Source organism: Balaenoptera acutorostrata, chromosome 2 (genome assembly GCF_949987535.1).
Source record: "Balaenoptera acutorostrata chromosome 2, mBalAcu1.1, whole genome shotgun sequence".
Classification (NCBI taxonomy): domain Eukaryota; kingdom Metazoa; phylum Chordata; class Mammalia; order Artiodactyla; family Balaenopteridae; genus Balaenoptera; species Balaenoptera acutorostrata.
The window spans coordinates 149,845,289-149,869,750 of record NC_080065.1 but is presented as its reverse complement, the minus strand read 5'-3'; the positions used below and the strand labels follow the sequence as shown (position 1 = coordinate 149,869,750).

The window sequence follows — 24,462 nt, the reverse complement described above, 5'->3', positions numbered from 1 at the left end:
CAGCTGTGTCCCCAGGGCCAAGCACAGAATGTGATTCGCAATTAATATACACCTTTTGAATAAATAAACAAACTTTAATTTCCCATTGAATCAAATAAAAAGTGTCTTTGAATGGATGTCAAAACAATGTCTTTCATCATTAACCTTTCAGGGGGGAAATCTTCCCAAGTTCCCACTTGAATCTACCATTTTAGGGTGCATCAAAGGAAAGGAAAGAGATTTGGGAGCCAGGGCAGAAAAATAAAATAGGAATAGTAGAAAGAAAAGCTATAGGAAATGGAAAGATGTCACTTGGCATGATCAGATCAAAAGCTTGCGCTCCACATTCCAAATGGCAATCTTAGCTTACCTTTAAATATAAATACTGTGGGTGACTACATTTGGTAGGCACTACAAGAAACCAGGCGAAGTAAAAAATGTTTCCTTTGGAGAAACTAGAGTATTGCAGGAAACGCACTTGACATGTTGACACAACTTGAGAGCATTCATTTATCCAACAAATATTTAGAGACCTGCTTTATGCTAAGTACTGTGCTAAGTGCTGTGGATTCAACAGTGAACACACAATGTGCATCTGAGATTTTTTTGAAGGTCCTAAATCAATTTAAGAATCTGATATACAGACCCTCTCCCTAGGGGAAAAAAACAGAAGAAACAAAACCACACATGTACATGTTTTACATACAATTTCAAGGAAGTTGTAGAACAACCAAAGCCAATTCACATACCCAGAGTATATACAGGTATAGCAACCTACTGATTCCACTGCCCTCTGCCCAACCAATGATCTGACATGCTGCTGTATTTTGTCTTTTTGCATTTAAATTAAATTCAGGTTATGTACTGGACAGAAGCCTCTTGATTAGAACAGATTACTGAAAGAGGCTCAAAAAGGCAGGGCAAGATGGCAGGTGATTTCAGCCCCTTCCCAATCTTAGAGAGCTTCCTGAAGTAGTAGCTTGTAGAAATTAAGTAAATCATTGTAATATATTTTTTAGAAACCTCCCCTAACTTGATTTATCAACTTAGAGCACTCTCTATTTGAAAGGTCTTTCTCATTTAAAACACTTGCATTTTCAATATGTGGATAACAAGCCAGATATGATACAGAGAAAAATCAAGCCAAGGTGTCCCATTCCACATAGAAAGAGAATGTCAGGTGGACATTTAAAATACTTATTTGCAGAAACGAATCTTTGGCTTTTTTTAAATTAATTATCCTGGTCTCACTTTCTTTATGTATTATAATTCACGGATTACAGGAATTAAAAACTGAATAACATGTAGATGTCACCTAGAGGTGCTAAACCAATTCTCCTCCTTAGAATTGCCTGTCTAAATAAGAATGACACTAACTTTAGCATTTTCTCTCTGATTAGAGACACTATAGATCTGCAGTCTGCTCCATGCAATATAAATCAATAAAGAATAATTTTCCAGGCAGTAAGTCAGTTGTCAGTTCACAGACCCTAATACCCCCTGTGCAGGATTTATTGAAAAAATGAATGGCAGTCTTGTTACGAGATGTACAGCATGCTTTATAGGGACATAATAGTGTAAGCCCCAGACTATTACACTCACTACAGTGAGGAATCCAACAGACCTAACTCTTTCCTTTCCATGGAACACACACTTAAATGGATCTTCTAATGACAATATGAAAAAACTTAAAAGACGATTAAAAGAAAACACATCTCTGGAGTGGGAGGGTATGCCAATCTTGGGGACACCATAACACCTTGGCTGGGACTTTCTGTACTTTTGCAGTGGTAGACCGGAGAAGTTAATATTCCAAACCTCTGACATCCAACAGATTATCCACTAGCCACATGGGGGTTTTGAGTTCTTATGATATGGCTAGTCCAAGGTGAGATGTGCTTTAAGTAGAAAACAAACATTAGATTTCAAGGAACATAAAATATCTCATTAATTATTTTTATACTGATATGTTGAAATGGTAAATATTTGGTTATATTAGGTTAAATAAAATACATTATTAATTCAACTGTTTATCTTTTTTATGGGCAACAAGAAAATGTAAAAGTACATATGAGTCACATACTATTTCTATCTTACAACACTCTTCCACAAAGTAACTGACTGAAAAATTGTAGCACTATAGGTCAACGATGAACTAGCAAATCCTCAGAGGATCAGATAGTTAAGTAAGGGAATGACAAAATGAGACTCCACTTTGAGGAGGAGAACAATACATGGGTTTTCTGAAGAAGTGGGGAGAAGACAATAGCCAGAAGTTCATGGATGGGAGGGGGGAGGTCCCCACAGATCATTTGGTAACTAACATTATTATTTAAAGTGCTTGGCCACTGAAAGTAGAGAACATGAAAGAAGAGAAATGTCAGACCTACCAATGGCTACAAAACCAGATTTCAGCTAATGAGAAATATAGGAAAGAGTAAGCCAAGAGAAGTTTGATTAATGCCCTATTAAGATATTTTAAATCTGTTTGTACCAAAAGTTATCTTTGGTTCAACAGTGACAAGCAGTCTCATTCATTACTAGACGCCCAGAATCTTGCACAGGGCCTGATTCTATAAAACACTCAATAAATACTTGGCAAATGAATGAATGAAATGATTAAATAGAAAAAAAAAAGACCTAATGAACCTAAAGCATCATTCAAGTGCAAGAAAAAAAAAAGTGTATTAATTTGTCTACTGCACTAAACTAGAAACTAGAAACATGGAGCAGAGTGGAGAGACTGGAACGCTAGACAATGACAAAGAATTACTGAGAAAATGGTGGATAAAGATGGAAAGATTTTTAGACCTAAGAGTAAGGAAAAATTAAAATGTATACTAGCATTAGTAATCATAAAACAGGGGAAGGTAAACAAGGATTAGAAGATGTAAAGAGTTATAGGATCTAAGATAATTTCTACCATTCTGTGGCTGGGTGAGGCAAGTCATAGCTTTTTGAATCTTGAATTGAATTTGTATAATGAAGCTTCAGAATTAATTCTAAAATTCTGGTAGTCTGTAATATGAATGATATGGGGAAAAATCAAAGAATGCAACTAACCATTCCCAAACCCTCAGGAAGTTCTTTGAGAGGTTTAACGTCAAGGAGAAAATGCATGTAAACCTCAGTGCTTCTCAACTAGGGATGATTTTGCTCCCCAGGGGCGTTTGGTAATGTCTGGAGATGTTTTGGGTTGTCACTACTGGCAACTAGCGGGTAAAACCAGAAGTGCTGCTAAATATCCTATAATACACAAGACAGCACCCCAAAACAATGAATTACCTGGTGCAAATCATCAATAGTGCAATGTATGAAACCCCAATCTACAGTAATACAGAAATAGTATTTACAGAGCCAAAGAAGGTGAGCCAAGAAAATACCAGAAATTTCAAAGCACTGCAGTGATAGGACAAAAGAGCTTGTGTAAGTCTTAGGCTTAAAAACATGAAATAACACCTAAATTCATCATTCACCCTTGCTTCTCCTCTCTCAATATCACTTCAGAAGTTCTGCTAGAATTTTTCTTAAGAAATCATCATCTCTAAAACAAATACCATATGCTAACACATATATATGGAATCTAAAAGAAAAATGGTTCTGATGAACCTAGGGGCAGGACAGGAATAAAGACGCAGACGTAGAGAATGGACTTGAGAACTTGGGGAGGGGGAAGGGTAAGCTGGGACGAAGTGAGAGAGTAGCACTAACATATATATACTACCAAATGTAAAATAGATAGCTAGTGGGAAGCAGCCGCACAGCACAGGGAGATCAGCTCTGTGCTTTGTGACCACCTAGAGGGGTGGCATAGGGAGGGTGGGAGGCAGATGCAAGAGGGAGGGGATATAGGGATATATACATACGTATAGCTGATTCACTTTGTTATATAGCAGAAACTAACACAACATTGTAAAGCAATTATACTCCAATAAAGATGCTAAAAAAAGAAAAAGAAATCATCATCTCTAAGAAAATGAGAAAAATAATTCAAATTTGTAGGGGAGATGTATGTGCATTTTATGTAGAGGAAGTAAAAATTATGCTTTATTCTATTATGAATAAAAAGACATCATAAATTTAGACTTGGTTTATTTCTTTATGCTTAATAAAGCCTGCATGTGAGTACCTGAACAGAAAGTAGACAGAAAGTGTAACCATTAAAATATTTACCCTTCCAAGTAACCTAAAGCGGTAAGAAATATAGGCCTAAGTATCTTCTCAGATTTTCAGCTAGCACATGAGTTTGTAGTCCTACTACACTTAAAAAATAAAGAACACATTCAATACCAAATTTAAATCTACTGCTTTAAAAATACCTTCCTTTGGGCTGCAAACTAGAATCAAGTATTCTGTATCACCATGAATTTTAGTACATTAATATGATATAAAGTATGCTTTAAAGATATAGTCATGATTTATAATAATTGCAACTCTCAGAAACTAAAAGCCAGAAGCACTTGACTTTTACCTTCAAATATCCTCACTCAAATCCAGTTAAAATACTGTCTGAACCAGCATAAGAGGGTCTACAGTAAGATATTAGAAACAATCATCATTTTTTAAAAGAATTCTGCTATTCAGTTAAGGTTTGATATGCTACTCTTCCCAGGTAAGATATTTTTATTTTGATAGGAATTTATTAATAATATACTTAAAAAGAATTCTAGTGATGTTATTTCCAGGGACCCAGGGACTCAGAGCTGGAAAGCACATATGTTTATGTGTGCGTGGGAGTGGGCATTGAGGGACAGAAAGACTTTTTGGAGTATCTTACCATTTTCGTTTCCTGAGGCTGCTATAACCAACTGCCACAAATTTTGTGGGTTAAAACAACAGAAATTTGTTATGTGCAGTTATGGAGTCTAGAATTCTGAAATCAAGATGACAGCAGGGTTGGTTCCTGCCGGGCGCTCTAAGGAACAGTCTGCCCCAGGCCGCTATCCCAGATTCTGGTTGTTGCTGGCATTCCTCGGTACTCCTTGGTTTGTAGCATCGTTTAACCCCAGTATCTGCCTCCACCTTTACATGGCTTTCTTCTCAATGTTTCTGCCTCCTCTGTGCCTGAGTGTCTCTCTATGTGTCCTCTGCTCTTATAAGGGCAACAGTCACTGGGTTTCGGTCCACTCTAATTGCAAGATGATTTCACCTCTAGATCCTTAACTAATTATAGCTGCAAAGACCCTATTTCCAAACCCATTCTGAGGTCCTGAGTGGACATCAACTTTGGGAGGACACTATTCAACCCATTACACTCACCATACCTTACCTATGGTCAACTATTTTATTTAAATAGTTAAATAAATGCTTCTGTCTGTGTCACCCTCTCTCATTTTCCTTATGGTGCCAAGCCTGAAATTATATACAGATAACCCTTCCCAAGTACCTACTGTGTCATCATCTAAAAAACGGCGCTGCCATCAACAGATGTCAATGAAAGAATCCAAACTGACTTGGAATAAAACGGACCATGTACCAGTTTGGGCTTTTTCGGAAAATACCTGGGAATATTAGAGAAGCAGTTTAACCTCTTAAGGTCTGTGTTATCAGGTAGATAAAATGAATTAACCACGATACCATGATTCTAGTTCTTCCACTGAATAGTTATTTGAGCACAGCCAAATTACCCAGTGTCAGGTCCTGTATTTGTAAAACCAGAATAATGTAGTGTTGAATTTAATGATAAAATAAAACTCCTGTATATGAATAAGCCTACCACAGTAAATGCAGTAGGTTAGTTACATCTTTTGTTTGGCCAGCACAGTGGACTTTATTTTTTATTTGAATTTAAGTGACTTTAAGCAGTGAAGGCATTCTCCACTTTGCCCCAGACACCACACTCCACGGCCTTAACCTGGGTTTACCTGTCCTAGGAAGCCTTTGAGTTTATTACTACAATGTAGACACATAGCAAATATTCAATAAATGAGATTGATATCAGAGGCTACCTGTCCCAATACTGACCATCCAATTTAGCAACAGGGAATTCACTACCTAGAGAGAGAGCTAATTCCATTTTTTAAAATAACTCAATTTTCTGGTAAATTCTTCCACCTATTATTTCCGTAAGTTTTATTTACTGACCTTAGTTTTCACTCCTAAAACAATATTAAATAAATCTAATCAACTGTCTTTCATCTACATGAACACATCTAGTGTGACTCCCCAATACATGAGATCATTTCTATGACAGCGTTCAAAGGCATAATTGTAAATTACAATTAGTATACATCATTGAACCATTCATCTCACTGCTGTCAAAAATTGCCCAAGGAAATTTTCACGCCACGAGATGATTATACTTCAAGCTAATAAATAATCAGCCCTCCTTTAGTTTTTGGACTTTGTAAGATATGATGGGAAAACCACAATTAATCACTCCCAATGTTTATACGCAAAAGGAAAGAAATATACCCTTGTGTGTATTTAACAAAGGCTCTCCTTCTTCTAATTTTCTTGGGCCCAAGGATCATAGAATAAGATTAACGGGTAATTTTCCTTCTTACAAAAATAATATTTAAAGCAAACTTAACCTTCAAATTTAGCAATTGGTTGTGGTAAGCTTCCCCCAACCCCTCCCCTCCAGGCCACCTTTCCAGCTCCAGAAGCCCTATAGAAAAGCTTGATGTTTGGAAGTACACTGAAAATGCTAGCTTGAAACTACTGACCAATGGTCATATATCAGGAGTCTGGAGAATTTGACAGGGACTTTGCATCAGCCCTGGTATTGCTGGTATTTAGAATGCATGAGAAAGAAATCACCTTGAACAGCAACTTCTCATGCAAAGGCTATAATTGCCAAGTGACCAGATGTCAATATAGTCAGCTCTCTGCAGTGGCTATAGGAATTCTATGGCATCTGGAATGCTGAGATTTACTTATCTTGCTGATGGTAAAATAAACTACTGTCACCAAGCCCTTGATATTTAGGTCCTGTAGGAGCTAATTCTCATTAAAGATATGGCAATCTGAAGTGCCCAAAACATTAACTATTGGTAATGGGAGAGACAAGAATGCCATTGCCGGTAATTTCAAAAGTATGTCACATTTACATTTCTTTTCTATTCCTCTACTCTAACCCAATGCTAAACTTACCCAAATAATTCTCTGATTAAGGAAATGGTTGCATTTAAAAGCTTTTAAAGCACAAGTCTTTGAAGTTAGTTGGAGTATATTAATCTATCGATCATAAATTAAGAAAATATTTTCTGTACGCAAAAGGGTTTTTAATTTTTTTAGAAACCTACACATAAACTACACATACATTGTATATAAATTCAGCAAAGCAGCAGAAAAAAAGAATTTAAAAAATCACTCGTAATCAATCTTGACCATCAGAGATTTAAGAGGTGATAAAATTTTGGATTTTGCATAGTACCTTTCAGACAACCAAAGACTTACGATGATGGAAAATAAGATGGTTATCAACCTCATATGGCATGAGTACAGTTCTATTCAAGGCAGCATTTTCAACAATCATTCTATCCAACTGGACACTCTGCCAACAGGTCAGCCTTAAGAATTTCTCCTACACTGGTGAAATGAATATACTCTCAAAACTTCCTGAATCTTGTTTTCATGTAATTCCTCATTTATTTAGAATGGTTAATAAAATTAGCCTACACAGTGACCATATTTTATTACATGCAATAACTAAATCCACATAACTCAGATTTAAAACTCCTCATGTTTAAAAAATCCAGTTCAATAATGTGAATTTGCTCCAACTTAACATTTGATACTCAAAACACTTACTTAGTTTTTTAGAACAAGAGACGCTTATTAGGCAAATACAGGCGAATATAATCAAATATATTTTATGAGATTTTAAAGACATTAACACAATAAATGCATTGTCATAGTAGCGTTTCTCAAAGAAGAAAAAGAGAAAGATATATTTAACCAAAATTATTCCTCACTTCCACTGTGCTGATGAGCTGTGAAAATGCCAAAGGGTGAAATTAAAGGATTAAAACAAGTGACTAAAAAAAAACTTGGTAATTGTAGTTAAGAAGTTATAGGCTTTTAGAAAATTATATCTCTTACAGTTCAAGACTCCCAGTCTGTAAGTCAAACAGAAGATGAATCAACCCTAAAATGGTATTAAATAGTATTTAATAAATATCAACATTGGATAAGCTATAGTAGAATAATCAAGGGCCCCAGCAGCAAGATAGCAGGCTAGGACTGGAAAAGGTGGATCAAAGGTGAAAGACGGGGTGTCTCCTGTAATGGGTACAGTCTCTGAACATGAAGAACATCATACTCAAAGGAGTCAAGAATTTATGTCCACACAAAAAACTGCATACCAATATTTATAGCAGCTTTATTCAAAACTTGGAAGCAACCAGTATGTCTTTCAGTAGCTGAACAGATAAACTGTGGCACATCCAGACAACAGAATATTATTCTGCTAAAAAGAAGTGAGCCATCAAGCAATGGAAAGACATGGAGGACCTTAAATGCGTATTACTAGGTGAAAGAAGCAGTCTATAAAAGCTACATACTGTACGATTCCAATATATGACATTCCGGAAAAGGCAAAGATATGGAGACTGTAAAAAATAAAAACTGGTTTTGGTGGTTGCCAGGGGTTGGGGGAGGGAAGGATGAATAGGCAAGAGACACAGAAGGCTTTTCCTAAAAAAAACTGAAACTTTTGCCTTCCGGATCAAGTATGAGGTTGGAGAGGTTGTCCTCCGTGGTTCCGTGTGCCACGGTCGAGGGAGGAACCGGGCCCGGAGGGGCTGGGGAGGTGGCCCAAACCCACCAGCCAACCTAGCCCCCCGGGTCCAGCCTCCGCCTGAGCCCCATCTTGGTCCTCAGCCTTCGACACGTTTCTGCTTCCCCCTCCTCCCAGTTCCATCGGGAAGTCGGAATCTCCAGATCTGCTTCTCTGTACAGGGCTGTCGGTGATCCGGCTGGAGACCTTGAGGTAAACCAGCGTCAGTCTAGGGGCCTTGGTGCCCTGACTCGGATCCCTGGGTTCAAGGAACCTGAAGACACACATCCCAGCTATTCCCGTGAACCTGCCCAAGAAGGTGATCCCCAAGCCAAATGACAACCGCATTGATAAGTAACTCATCTTGCTGCCCCTGCCAGAAGCCTGGAACTAAAATCTGCAATGCACCGGCGGCTGGCATCACCACCATTACCCCTAATTTTAACTGCGAAGACCAAACAGGCAATGCCACTCATTGGCGCCCCCAAGATCAGCCGGCCGGTGGGATGTGTCTCTCCTGGACAGGCCTGGAGCCAAGCGTCTGACACACATCTTCCCCACGTGTGATACATGTTTTTTGCCTCTCCGAAAGCCTTCGAAAAGACTCATACACCCTTATTCAATGGTGGGATCCTCTCCTCCAACTGCACTGGAACCCCCTTGGGCAGACTCTCTACTGAAGTGGTTTAATTCCACAACAGTATGTCAGGCATGTGCCCCTCCCGGACATCTATTCCTTTGTGGTCCAGATATAAACTGACTGTCCTCTTCAAAAAAATCCAATCCCTCTTTCCCTTTCCTGGGATTAGCTGTGGCCTTTCCTTGTACAGACAATGCTCTGTTTACAGGACAATGTAACACTAGGCCAACTGAGTAACCAAACAAACCCAGGTATTACCATCTATAACATCACCCACCCCTGGGGCAAAAGGGCAATTGGCCTCCTTTCGACAGGAAATGGAGCTGCCCTTGGTTTGGTGGCCCCTTGGGGAGGCTTTGTTTATCACGAAGCATTGTTCCACAATCTTTCAGATGCCCTGTCTGTCCTGAGTGAATCCACAGGGAGCGCACTCACCAGACTCTCACTGTCTCTAAGTTCCTTGGCTAATAAAGTGATGGCTAATAGACTGGCCTTGGACTTCCTCCTAGCCAAACAAGGAGTATGTGCAGTTATCAATAAGACACGTTGCACCTACATCAATAACACTGGGCTAGTAGAAAAGGACGTCAAGAACATATGACGACGCCAAATGGCTTCATTCCTTTGGGCAGGGTAACCCAAGTGCTGACTATCTAGACTGCAATTAAGGAGATGTTACCAAAATGTGACCTGGTTCTTACCCCCTGCTTGGGCCTCTAGTTGCCATAATCCTTTTACTGAACTTTGGCCCCTGCCTTTTTTTTTTTTTTTTTTTTTTTAAAGGATTTTCTTATTTATTTATTTATTTATTTATTTATTTATTTATTTTTGGCTGTGTTGGGTCTTCGGTTCGTGCGAGGGCTTTCTCCAGTTGCGGCAAGCGGGGGCCACTCTTCATCGCGGTGCGGGGACCGCTCTTCATCGCGGTGCGCGGGCCTTTCTCTATCGCGGCCCCTCCCGTCGCAGGGCACAGGCTCCAGACGCGCAGGCTCAGCAATTGTGGCTCACGGGCCCAGCTGCTCCGTGGCATGTGGGATCTTCCCAGACCAGGGCTCGAACCCGTGTCCCCTGCATTAGCAGGCAGATTCTCAACCACTGCGCCACCAGGGAAGCCCCCCCCTGCCTTTTTAATCTGCTTATTAATTTTGTTTCTTCCCAGTTGCAACAATTCCATATCAAGATGATGGTGATGCAGGGATTCCAGCCACTCCCTGACATAGATCCTACCGGAAAAACAGCAGAAGTCACCCTGGGGCCCCTGGACAAGACAGGGCGAGAGTTCCGTGGCCCCAATTAGATAGGGTCCACGAGCCCAGTGCCAGACTGAAGAAGCTACAGAAGACAGACCTCCGCCCCTCATCCTCCCAATAAAGAGTTCTTGGGGTGCACGTCACTCAGGGGAGATTTGAGGTAAGAGATAGGTGGGCCCCAGGCTGAGCAGCTACAACCATTCTCCTGCTGACACTTCAAGATAAGGTATAGCAGGAGCTTTGGGCCCTGACTGGGTAGAAGACAAAGCGACCACAATTTCCTCATTCTTGTGGTCAAGGGGATTTTCCAGCCCAACACATCTGTTTCACAGTCTTGGTCTCTTCTGGATTCTTGATCTTGCTGGACTCTTTCCTCAAAGAAGACATCTCTAAGTCTGTCTGAAGTGCTTAGCAATAAAGCAAAGGCGGTGAGTTGAAAAAAAAAAAAAAACCCTGAAACTTTTATAATACTGCAATGGTGGATATATGCCATTATACATTTAAACCTATAGAATTTGCAACACCAAGAGTGAAGTCTAATATAAACTGTGGATTCTGGGTGATAATGATGTGTCAATGTAGGTTCATCATATTTAAAACACGTACCACTCTGGTTGGGGATGCTAATAGTGGGGGGAGGAGGTTATACATATATGGGGGCAGGGGATACACGGGCCATCTCTTTGCTTTCCTCTTAATTTTGCTGTGAACCTAAACAGTTTTTAAAAATAAAGTCGATTCAACAAGAAATGAAAGCAAAATGAAGACTTTTTCATACAACAGTTGAAAGAATTCATCACCAGCATATCTGCATTACAAGAAATGTTAAAGAAAATCCATCAAGCAGAAATATCAGTAAACAATACCAGTTGGAAATATGAATCTACACAAATAAATGAAAGATACAAGAAATGGTGGCTATCTGGATAAATATGCAATTTCTGTTATTTAAATCTCTATAAACAATAATTGACTGCCTAAGCAAAAATAATAATTAAAAATGTGGTATGATGTTTATAATATACTTAAAAGTATGACAAAAATATCACAAAGGCAGGGAGTCAAAAATGAAAGTATACTATTGTAAGGTTCCTACATGACATGTGAAGTGGCATAATATTACTTGAAGGTAGACTGTGATGAGTCAAATATGGATGCCACAAATTCTAAAGCAATCATTAAAATAACAAAGTAAAGAATCATAGCTAGTAAGTCAACAAAGGAGAGGAGAGGGAATCATAAACACTACCCAATTATTACCAAAGAAGGCAGGGGAAAAAAAAAGAGAAAAGGCAAGAAAGCACACGTGGGAAAAGAGCAATATGGTAGATTTAAATTTTATTGATCATCACAGAAAATATCAATGTTCTAAACACTTAAAAGACAAATACTGTCAGATTGGATACAAAGCAAAATCCAATTATGTGCTTCTTTTGGAAATGCACTTCAAATCTAAAGCACTAATGGGTTAAAAGCAGTGATAAAATAGACACATACCATGGTAACACTAATCAAAAAAAAGGTGGAGGGGGTGACATGAGCATCACTGCATCATAAGACACTGCTCCCTTTCTCTGTCCCCTTCAATATATACCCAGTAAAACGTCCATAACATCATAAAGGTTCTTCTGCCCAACATACACTGGAGAGGTCCACACATGTGCACATCTAAAGATGGGTGGAATGGAACACACAGAGGAAGCAGAAGGCGGGAACAACAGAGGCGATGCTGGGGATCCCATCTCCCCCCAGCACAAGGGGTGACCCTGTGGCCCCTGAGAACCCAGGAGTAGCAGGGGAGGCCATGCATACAACTCTAGTCCCCTGACTGCAGCAGCACACTCCACTGCTGAGAACAGGGCAAGAGAGGCAGTCTGGCCTCTCACTCCATCCCTCTAGCTGCAAAGGCACCTGCGACTCCAGCCCCCACACCCAAGAGGCAGTGCCCATGAACCTAACAAACCTGGATATGGTAGAGGCAGAGTCTGTGACCCAGGCTACCCCTGAGGTAGTGCAGGTGCCCACCATCTGGGCACCCCAGGAAGCTACACCAACAACAGCAGCAACACTGGCTACAGCAAGGCAGAAGCCAGCCCGAAGGCACAAGAAGCAACAGTAAGGGCACAGGGCAAGACCTCTGGCAGAGGCAGTGGAGGGTGGAAAGAACGGATTATCGCAGAGCGATACAACCAGAGGCAGCTCAGGTAGGAGAAACCAAAAACTTGTGCTATAGCGCCACCTACTGAAAAACAAAAGAAGGGTCTCTAAATACTAATCTGTTGAATTTTTACAATCAAGTAAAAAAAGCTTTACCTAAAGAAGCGAAGTGTTTGCTACTTCGAATGCAACAGCAGAGGAACAACTCACAAAGTGCCACGAAAATCCACAGTAACGCTAAATCACAAAAAGAAAATGACAATTCTCCAAAAACCAAAGTCATGGATACAGTGATCTAACAGATAGAGAATTCAAAATAGCTGTCATGAAGAAATGCACAAGCTACAAAAAACTCAGAAAGGCAGTTCGAGGAGCTCAGAAATGAAATTAGTAAACAGAAGGAAAACTTTACCAAAGAGATTTAAATCTAAAAGAGAACCAACAGAAATTCTGAAGCTGAAGATGCAATAAATGAGATAAAGAACACATGAGAGAGCACTGGAAATAGAGCAGACCATATGGAAGAGAGAATTAGCAAGCCTGAAGATACAAATCTAGAAATGATCCTCGTAGAAAAGGAGAGAGAATTAAGATCTAAAAGAAATGAGGAAATCCTAAGAGATCTATCCAGCACATTTAGGAAGGGCAACATAACGCTAATGGGTATCCTAGAAGGAGGAGAGAGGGAGAAGGGCATAGAGAGTTTATTTAAAGAAATAATAGCTGAGAACCTCCCAAACCTGGGGAATGAACTGCATCTACAAGTCAATGAAGTTAAGAGAAAACCTATTAAGAAACCTCAATGCAAAAAGACCTTTTCCAAGACACATTATATGAAAACTGCCAAAAGTCAACAACAAAGAAAAAATTTTAAAGGCAGCCACAGAAAAAAAGGATGGTAACCTACAAAGTAACCCCCATTACGCTATCAGCAGATTTCTCAACAGAAATTCTATAAGCCACGAGGGAGTGGAATAACATTCTCAAAATATTGAAAGACAAAACTGTCCACAAAAAACATACTCTTTCCAGCACAGTTATCATTCAGATATGAAGGAGAAATAAAGGCTTTCCCAAGCAAATAAGAGCTGAGGGAGTTCATCAATACTAGACTTGCCTTACAGCTCTTCTACCTGAAACAAAAAGGCCAAAGTACACAAAATGTTGAGTAAGATGATAAATAGACAGACAGAATCAGAAAATTGAAATTCTAAATCAGACTAGGTTTTTTAAAGGAATAAAAATAACTATAACTACTTCAATTTGGTAACAAACAACATAAAAAGTGATAATTTGAAAAAACAAAAACATAAAATGAGAAGGGAAAAGGATGGAATTCATAGAGACAACTGAAGATCAGATGCTACAGGCAGGAAAAGGAATATTTTATCTATGAGATATTTTATACAAACCCGATGGTAACTACAAAACATAAATCTAGAGCAGAGACATTAAAAAAAAAAGGGAAACTGAGGAAAACATCATAGAAAACCACCAAACCAAAATGGCAGACAGAAACAAGGAAAAAGAAACATGGAGATATAGAGCAAACAGAAAACAAAAAATAAAATGGCAATACTAAGTCTTCATTTATCAATAATCATTTACATTTAGTAAATGAATAGAATTCTCCAATCAAAAGACAGAGTAGCTGGATTGATTAATAAATAACAACCAACTATACACTGCCTCAGAAGACTCATCTCGGTTCTTAAGACAAACATAGGCTCAAAGTGAAGAGATAGAAGACAATACTCTAAGCTAATAGCAGCCAAAAGAAAGCAGGTATAGCCATATTCATATCAAAGAAAATACACTTCAAGCCAAAACAGGTAACAAGAGACAAAGATGGACAGTGTACAATAATAAAAGAGATAATTCATCAAGAAGACATAACAGTGATTAAAATATGCACCTAACATATATAAAACAATTATTAACAGACATAAAGGGAAAAATTGACAGCAACAAAATAATAATAGGGCACTTTAACACCACACTTACATAAATGGATGGCTCATCTAGAAAGAAAGTCAACAAGGAAACAGCAGCCTTAAATGAAACATTAGACCACATAGGTTTCATAGAATGTGCAGAACATTCCATCCAAATGCTGCAGAATACACTTTCTCAAGTGCACATGGAACTCTGTCAAGGATAGACCATATGCTGGGATTCAAGTCTCATTAAATTTAAGTAGATTTAAATCATATCAAGTGTTTTTTCCAACCACAATTGTATGAAACTGGAAATCTACTACAAGAAGAAAGATAGAAAAATCACAAATATGTGGAGACTGAACAACATTCTACTGAACAACTATTGGGTCACCAAAGAAGTTAAAGGAGAAAGAGAAAAAAATAATACCTGAAGACAAATGAAAATGAAAATGGAAAATACAAAATATATGGGATAAAGTAAAAAGGGTACTAAGAGGGAAGTTTAGAGCAATATAGGTCTATCTCAAGACAAGGAAAAGCTCAAATAAACACTCTATCCTTACATCTAAAGGAACTAGAAAAGGAAGAACAAATGAAGCCCAAAGTTAGAAGAAAGGAAATAATAAAATCAGAGCAGAAATAAATAAAATAGAGACTATAAAGATAAAAGAAAAGATCAATAAAAATAAGAGCAGGTTCTTTGAAAAGATAAAATTGACACACCATTAGCTAGACTCACTAAGAAAAATACAGAGAAAGCTCAGATAAATAAAATCAAAAATGAAAGAGATGAAATTAAAATAGATATCACAGAAATACAAACGATTATATGAGAATACTAAGAATACCTATACATCAACAAATTGGACAACGTAGAAGAAATGGATAAATTTTTAGAATCATACAACTTTCCAAGACTGAATAATAAAGAAAGAGAAAAAGTGAATACACTGATCACTAATAAGAAGATTGAAAAAGTAATCAAAAACCTCTGAAAAAAATAAGTCCAGGACCAGACAGCTTCATAGGTGAATTCTACCAAACATTCAAAGAAGATATAATACCTACCTTCAAATGCTTCCAAAAAATTGAAAAGAAGTTTCTAACTCATTTTACAAGGCCAACATTACCCTGATACTAAAACCACACGAAGACAACACAAAAAATGAAAATTACAGGCCAATATCTCTGATAATGTAGATGGAAAAATCCTCAACAAAATACTAACAAACCAAATACAACAATACATTAGAAGAAACATACATGATCAAGTAAGATTTATTACAGGGATGCACGGATGGTTCAACATTCACAAATCAATCAACATGATATACCACATTAACGAAGTAAAGGATAAAAATCATATGAATATCTCAATAGATGCAGAAAAAGCATTTGATAAGATTCAACACCAATTTATGATAAAAACTCTCAATAAAGTGCATATAAAATACCTCAACATAATAAAGGCTGTATATGACAAACCCACACCTAACATCACACTCAAGAGTAAAAAACTGAAAGCTATCCCTAAAAAGATCAGGAACAAGACAAGGATGCCACTCTCACCACTCTTATTCAATACAGTATTGGAAGTTCCAGTCAGAGCAAAAGGAAGGAAGAAAGAAATAAAACTTTTACCATTGAAATTTGTGGGTGACATGATTTTTTATATATATATTAAAAACCCTAAAGATGCTATCAAAATACTATTAGAAATAATAAATGAATACAATATAGTTGCAAGGTATAAAATTGATACACAAAAATCTGTTGCATTTTTATATGCTAACAATGAGCTAGCAGAAAGAGAAATTAAGAAAACAATCCCATTTACAATTGCAACAAAAAGAATAAAATACCTAGGAATAAATTTAAGCAAGGAGGCGAAAGAACTATATACTGAAAACTATAAGACATTGTTGAAATAAACTGAAGAAGACACAAAGAAAAGGTAAGAGAGTCCACGCTCATGGATTGGAAGAATTAACATTGTTAAAATGTCCATATTACCTAAAGTAATCTACACATTCAATTCCTATCAAAATTCCAATGACATTTTTCATGGAAATAGAATTAAAAATCCTAAAATTTATATAGAAATAAAAAAGACCCGGTAGCCAAAGCAATCCTGAAAAAAAATGTACAAAGCTGGAGTTACCACAATCCCTGATTTCAAACTGTACTACAAAGCTATCAAAACTACACTAAAAAAATAGACTAACAAAATAATCAAACGGCATGGTATAGTCAGAAAAATAGACACAGATCAACGGAACAGAATTGAGAACCTAGAAATAAATACACACATATACAAACAATTAATTTATAGCAAAGGAGCAGAGAATATAAATGGGAAAATGACAGACTTCAATAAATGGTGCTGGGAAATCTGAACCGCCTCATGCAAAAGAATAAAACTAGACCACTACCTTATACCATACACAAAAATCAACTCAAGATGTATTAAAGACTTGAATGTAAGACCAGAAACCATATAACTTCTAGAGGAAAACAGAGGCAGTGTGCTCTTTGACATTGGTCTTAGCAGTCTTTCTGAATATGTCTCCTCAGGCAAGGGAAACAAAATCAAAAATAAATAAATAGGACTACATTGAACTAAAAAGCTTCTGCACAAACAATCAACACAATGAAAAGACAACCTACCAAATAAAAGATTATATTTGCAAATCATATATTCAGTAAGGAATTAAAATCCAAAATATATAAAGAACTCATACAACTCAACAACAACAAAATAACCTGATTAAAAATGAGCATAAAATCTTAACAGACATTTATCCAAAGAAGACATACAAACGCCCAACAGGCATATGAAAAGACATTCAACATCACTAATTATTAGGGAAATGCAAATCACAACCACGATGAACTATCACCTCATGTCTGTTAGAATGGCTATCATCAAAAAAGCAAGAAATGACACATGTTAAGAGAGGGTGTGGAGGAAAGGGAACCCTCCTACATTGTTAGTGGGAATGTAAATTAGTGCAGCCACTATGGGAAAAAAAAGTATGGAGATTCCTCAAAAAATTAAGAATACAGCTACCATATGATCCAGTTATTCCATTTCAGGCTACCTATTCAAATAATAGGAAAACACTAAGGTGAAAAGATATCCACACCCCTATATTCATCGCAGCACTATTTACAGTAACCAACACATGGAAACCACTTAGGTGTTCATCAGTGGATGAATGGAGAAAGAAGATGTGGCATATACATACAATGGAATACTACTCAGCCATAAAAATAGATGAAATCTTGTCATTTGTGACAACATGGGTGGACCGTGATGGTATTACGCTAAGTGAAATAAGTCAGAAATGACAAATACCATATGATTTCACTCATGAGTGGAATATTCAACAACACAAAATAAATGAACACACCAAACCAAAGAAAAACAAACACACAGATACAGACAACAGAGTAGTAGTTAACAAAGGCAAAAGGGGGTTTAGGTGAAATGGGTAAAGGGGGGATCAACTGTATAGAGATGAATGAAAACTAAACTTTTAGTGGTGAACGCACTGTAGTATATACAGAAGTCAAAGTATAATGTTGGTCACATGAAACTTATATAGTGTTATAAACCAATGTTACCACAATTAAAAAAAAAAAGAAAGCTGCAGTGACTCTGTAATATTGGACAAAACTGAGACCAGAACAAAGACTACTACCTAGGATAAAGAAGTTTACTTCAAAAAATAAAGAGATTGGTTCATCAGGAAGACCTGATGTGCTAAATAATTTTGCACTTAAGAAGAAAGTGTTATAACACTTTTTTTTAAAAGTAAGTTGCAAGGAGAAATAGGTAAATCCACAATTATAGTTGGAGATTTTAATACTCTTTAAACAATTGATAGAACAAATACACAGAAAATCAGTTAGGATATATAAAACACCACAATCAACTTGACTTCACTGACATTAATAGAACACTCCACCCAACTACAGAAGAATACACATTCTTTTCAAGTGCACACAAAAGACTTACCACATTCTGCATCATAAAATGTTATAAATTTTTAATTATTCAAGTCATACAAAATATGTTCCATGACCATAATGAAATTAAGATATCAATAAGAGAAAGATCTCTAGAAAATCCCCAAATATTCAGAAACTAAATAACATACTTCTAAATATCCCATGAGTCAGAGAACAAATCTAAATTGAAATTTGCAAGTATTTTGCAGTGAATAACACAGCATATAAAAATTTCCAGGCTATCTCTAAAGCAGTACTTTTGGAAAATCTAAAGCACTAAAGAAGAAATATCTCAAATCAAAGACCTCAGATTTCACCTTAAAACATATGAAAAAGAGCAGCATATAAAACCCAAAGTAAGAATCATAAAGGAAATAATAAAAATTAGTGCAGATACCAAAAAAGAAGAAAACAAAAACAATTTTTAAAATCCAATAAAATTAAAACTTGGCTTTTTGAGATCTTGATAAACACATCTATCAAGGTATTGATATAAGATACTGATAAATATCTTACCAGGCAAATGATATAAAAAAGAAGGAAGACACAAATTAACACAAATTAATATCAGGAATGATGGAATAAATGATAAATAGCTTGGGTATTGGGAAAAAAACAGTATCATGAATGATGGGAGATACTCCTATAGACACTACAGAATTAAAAGAATAATAAAGAAAGTCACCAAAGGAAAATATTTAATTGGATTACCTCAAATTTAAACATTTTTACAACAGGTAATACCATGCAAAGAATGAAGACAAGCCACAGAATGGGAGAAAACATTTGAAAAAATCATGTATCTGACAAGGAACTTACATCTAGCCTATGTTACTTAATGTTGAAAAACCAAATGGTGCTCCTCAGATGAGGATTAATACAGGATGTCCACGCTCACTATTTCTATTCAACACTGTAATAGAGGTTCTAGGCAGTGCAATCAGGGAAGGAAAAGCAAAGCATAAAGATTAGAAAGGAACATGTAAAAATCTTTATTCACAGCAAAACATGATTGTCTATATAGGAAATCCAATGAACGCTACAAAAAGCTACTAGAACTAATAAATGAGTTTACTAAGGTGCAGGATGAAAGATCAGTACATAAAAACCAATTGTACTTCTCTATTCTATCAACAAATAATCAGAATTTCAAATGTTTTTAGAATACCATTTACAATGGCATAAAAAGTATGAAATATTGTATTTAAGGATAAATCTGACCAAAGATGTAAAAGATCTATACATTAAACACTAAACAATTCAACATAGCACTGGAAGTCCTAGCCAGAGCAATTAGGTAGGAAAAGGAAAAAAAAAGGAAACTAAATCGGAAAGAAAGGAATAAAATTCTCTCTACTTGCAGTGGACATGATATTATATATAGAAAACCCTAAAGATTCCACACAAAAATAACCTGTTAGAACTAGTAAACAAATTCAGTAAAGCTGTAGGATACACAATCAATACACAAAAATCAGTTGTGTTTCTACTCAGCAAACACAAAGTAGTGAACTCCTGTTAAACTATAACATGGATGAATCTTAAAACAATTATACTACAAGAAAAGAAACCAGACAGGAAAGAGCAAATGCTGTATGATTTCATTTACATCAAATTCTTTAAAAATGCAAAACTACATGGACAGAAAACAGATTAATGGGTGCCTTTGGTAGGGGAGATGGAGAAAAGTCCAGAGGAATTACAAAGGGGAATGAGGAAACTTTTGAGAGTGATGAATATTTTCATTAACCTGATTGTGCTGATGGCTTCACTGGTATATAAATATGTCCAAATGTCTCAAATTTTACACTTTAAATATGTGTAGTCTATGTCAATTACAACTTAATAAAGAGGTTTTTAAAAATTAAACTAGAAGCAAAGAGAAAAAAGTTCCTATGAAAATTTAATTTAACAGGAAATATAATCAACATCTGGGAGTAAGCCAGGATTAGATTAAAATGCAATAATAAATTATTTAATTGATGAGAATACTGAAAAGTTTTGGTCATTTACATTTACCTTTAAAGATCACTCTATCAGAAAAATCTGCTTTATCCAATTAGGGCTTCATAAGTCCAACTATATTAACAAAAGACTTATTTTTTAAAAATCAACATCTGATTTTATAATCTAACAACTATAATATTTTACTCTTGGCTTCTGATTTTTAGCATAAATTCACAGTAGTTTGGAAATTCAATTCTAATTGATGTTCTTCATTTTTAAGATTTATGAGTATTTTGTATCAGGGAATTCTGAAATATAAGCACTTAACATTTTGTAATACATAATATACTTTAAATAGCATAAGTAATTCAATTTGCATGTTTAAATCCATCATTCAATGTAGAATGAGTATAAACAAATCTCACCTTCTCTGTTATCAGATTTCTGTATTTTATGTTGACTGAGAAATAATTATGTAGTGCATAGGAAAGATTCCCAAAGGTAAAATATAGCCCTCTTACAAACTGCCAGGTATTTGTCTTTTTTATATGAAACATTGTGGGCTAAAGGCCATAGGGTATATTCAGTGGTATACAAAGTATTTTCTGCCCTCAAATAGTTTGCAATCCAATAGAGGAAATGAAATTAACACATAATAAAAAAATCGGTAGGTGAACAGATAAAAGTAAGTAATGTAATTAAGTGACCAATGAGTAATCTCCATAAGTTCAGAGAAGCCAAAGTGGTTTGGGATGGTTTCCATGTGATGATGATACGGAAGTTTATCACATGGTACCATAACTGAATATTTACTTGTCAGATTCCCTGTTATAATGTAAACTCTGTGAAAGCAGAGATTCTGTCTTCTTACAAGCTGAGCACTAAAGACATAGGTGCCTAGTTCAATGCCAGTACACAGCATACACTCAATAAACAGTTGGTGAATAATGTATAAATAAACCTTGAAAGTTTTAGGCATATAAGATTTGAATACACTAATAAGACAATTTAATTTCTGGCAGAGCCAACAGCATTAAGCAAAAGCACATGGTTGGAAAAGCAAGAGTGATTCAATGAGACTGGGCATGCCAATGTACCCGGAGGGCAAGATGCATGCACAACAGTCAGAAGAGATAGAACTGGAGTGGTTAGTACAACCCCAACTGAGATTGAAGGTAATAACACCAATTAGGGGGCTGAAAATAATGCACATATGAGCCAAGGAAAACTTAAGCCAGGATATGGACAGTGGAAAAGAAAACTCGTTATAACCCAACATCCACTAGAAAGGAGGAACTCTGCTGGCTTCAGCAGTACATACTCAAATTAGAGTAATACAGAGAAAATTAGCATGGTCTCTCAGCAAGGATGACATGCAAATTCAGGAAGCATTACATATTTCATAAAAGCAGCATGTGTTGACTGAATTGAGAGGGACCATAAAAATACATAAAAAGTCAAGAATGACCAAGCCCTTCAACTCTGGGTAACAAGAAATAGAGTGGTGCCTTTTCAACATAGGACGGGGGGTTCATTTTGACAGGAAAAATATGAGTTATGTTTTAATATTAAACTTAGATTTTTGCACATCAAACAAGAAATTTCAAGGAGAAAGCGTAAGATTTTAAAACAGACCACTGAAGAGATCAGAATTAGATAGATTTTCTCACCGAAGACATAAATCAGAGCTTTTGGCTGAATCTAGAATAGCAAATCTGAGCTGTAGTAAACATCCATAACATTGAAGGAAACTGGAAAGAAAAGAAAATGACTAATAGGAGAAGAAGACACTCAGGATGTTGCAGCACTAAGGAGACTAAAGAGTAGTCCTAAGGCAGGGGCTGACAATAGTGGAAATACTATGAGAAGATTAAGGAGAAGGCTGTGACCACCACGGAAGACATCAGCTACCTTTGAGAACGTAAATCAGGAGTGAACATCCAGTTCTTAATTTTAAAGGAGAACAAATGGTGAAGAATTTGATGAAGCATAATATGTACATAGTACTGCCTCAGGAAGTGCGGATATAAAAGAAAATGTTAGTGCTTAGCAATTAACAGCAGAGTAAAATAGGGAATTGTGTGTATATGTGTAAGAAGACCAGGAAGGGGAAGGAGGTGTCAGGAGAGTGGGAACTGGAGCACATTTTAAACACAAGAGAATATACTAATAATCAGAATCCAAAAATAAAATAATTTAATTGGCAGACTGCATAACCAGAGGGTGACTTTTTTAAAAGTATTTCTTCCACGTCTCTTTAGACCTGCTCTGTCCAAAACGGTAGCCGCCAACTACATGTGGCTATTTAAATTTAAATTAATTAAGTTAAAAATTAAGTTCCTCATTCACACCAGCTACATTTCAAGTGCTCCACAGTGACACATAGCGAGTGGCTACCATATTGGACAACACATATTTAGAATGTTCTCCAAATCTCAGAAATTCCTATTAGAAAGACCATGGTCTTTTGAAAGCATGTAAATTAACTATGAATGTCCCTGAAATGTTTTAGTATTATAATGGAATAATGTATTCATCCTCTTTGGTTCTTCTTCTCCAAAGTAACCACAAGCTCGTGCATGCACACACACATACAGCATTTTACTATGAAAGACATAAATTACAAACAGAATCCAACTCGCACAGAACCATAAGCTTGATTACAAATCCCTAGAAGTACTACATAGCTGGTGAATGTTTTCTTTTTTAGCTCTTTTTCCTGACACATCAATATATCAAGCATTTTCAATAAACACACTTCACAGATGGGTTTCACAGATGGGCAGACTGAGGCCTAAAGGGAGGAACACGTATCAGGAACAGTTATGAGGAATGTCAGTTGCTCCAGTGTGTTTCTCTCTCTGAGGATTCTCTTCTCAGCAGCCAGAGCTCAGTCTGCTCCCACCCCATGCACTTCTAGAGGTAGCATTTCCTTTGCTCTCCGACAGTTGTCAAAAACCTCACGCACAGGCTATGTCAGATGCTAGATGAGAAATCAACAATAGATACTTCCTAGTAGCTGTGTACTCTGTATGCAGGTGGATATTTCATCTGACACAATCATCCACCGCACTATTATGGCATACAAATGCACTTGAATGTCCAGGTTTATATTGCTTTTCTGCCAAGGAGCCAAACAAAAACTCTTCAAAAAAAGCATCTTCTTCAGTTTCTCCTTTCTAGTCACTACAAATGCCATTACTCATATTTATTTACATGTGTTTATTTTCTTATTTTTTTAATAAATGTATTTATTTATTTTTGGCTGCACTGGGTCTTCATTGCTGTGCGCGGGCTTTCTCTAGTTGCGGTGAGAGGGGGCTACTCTTCGTTGTGGTGGGGGGGCTTCTCATTGCAGTGTCTTCTCTTGTTGCAGAGCATGGGCTCTAGGCACGCAGGCTTCAGTAGTTGTGGTGCACAGGCTCAGTAGTTGTGGCTCACGGACTCTAGAGCACAGGCTCAGTAGTTGTGGCACACGGGCTTAGTTGCTCTGCAGCATGTGGGATCTTCCCGGACCAGGGCTCAAACCAATGTCCCCTGCATTGAGAGGCGGATTCTTAACCACTGCACCACCAGGGAAGTCCCTACATGTGTTTAATAAAGTTACATTCATAAATGCATCCAGAGTGTGCTCCAGCAAATCATAAAAACAGACCGGAATAATAAAAGGACATATATTTTGAAGGGATGGGAAGGATGATAAACATGGAAAAAAAAAAACAACTAAGAATAACTCCACTTTCCCAACTTTCCACAGTGGAAGACTGGATTTTTCTGGCCTATGACTCCCAGTCAAGTTCTCTTTGGCATTTT

The 24,462-nt window shown here is 36.9% G+C and overlaps 1 non-coding gene across 1 annotated transcript; it reads left to right on the top strand.

The window, feature by feature from the left end:
* The first annotated feature begins 21,949 nt into the window (after positions 1-21,949).
* LOC114236403 (U6 spliceosomal RNA) lies at positions 21,950-22,052 on the top strand. Its single transcript, XR_003622372.1, has one exon. It is a non-coding gene; the product is annotated as a U6 spliceosomal RNA (small nuclear RNA).
* Positions 22,053-24,462: the final 2,410 nt, after the last annotated feature.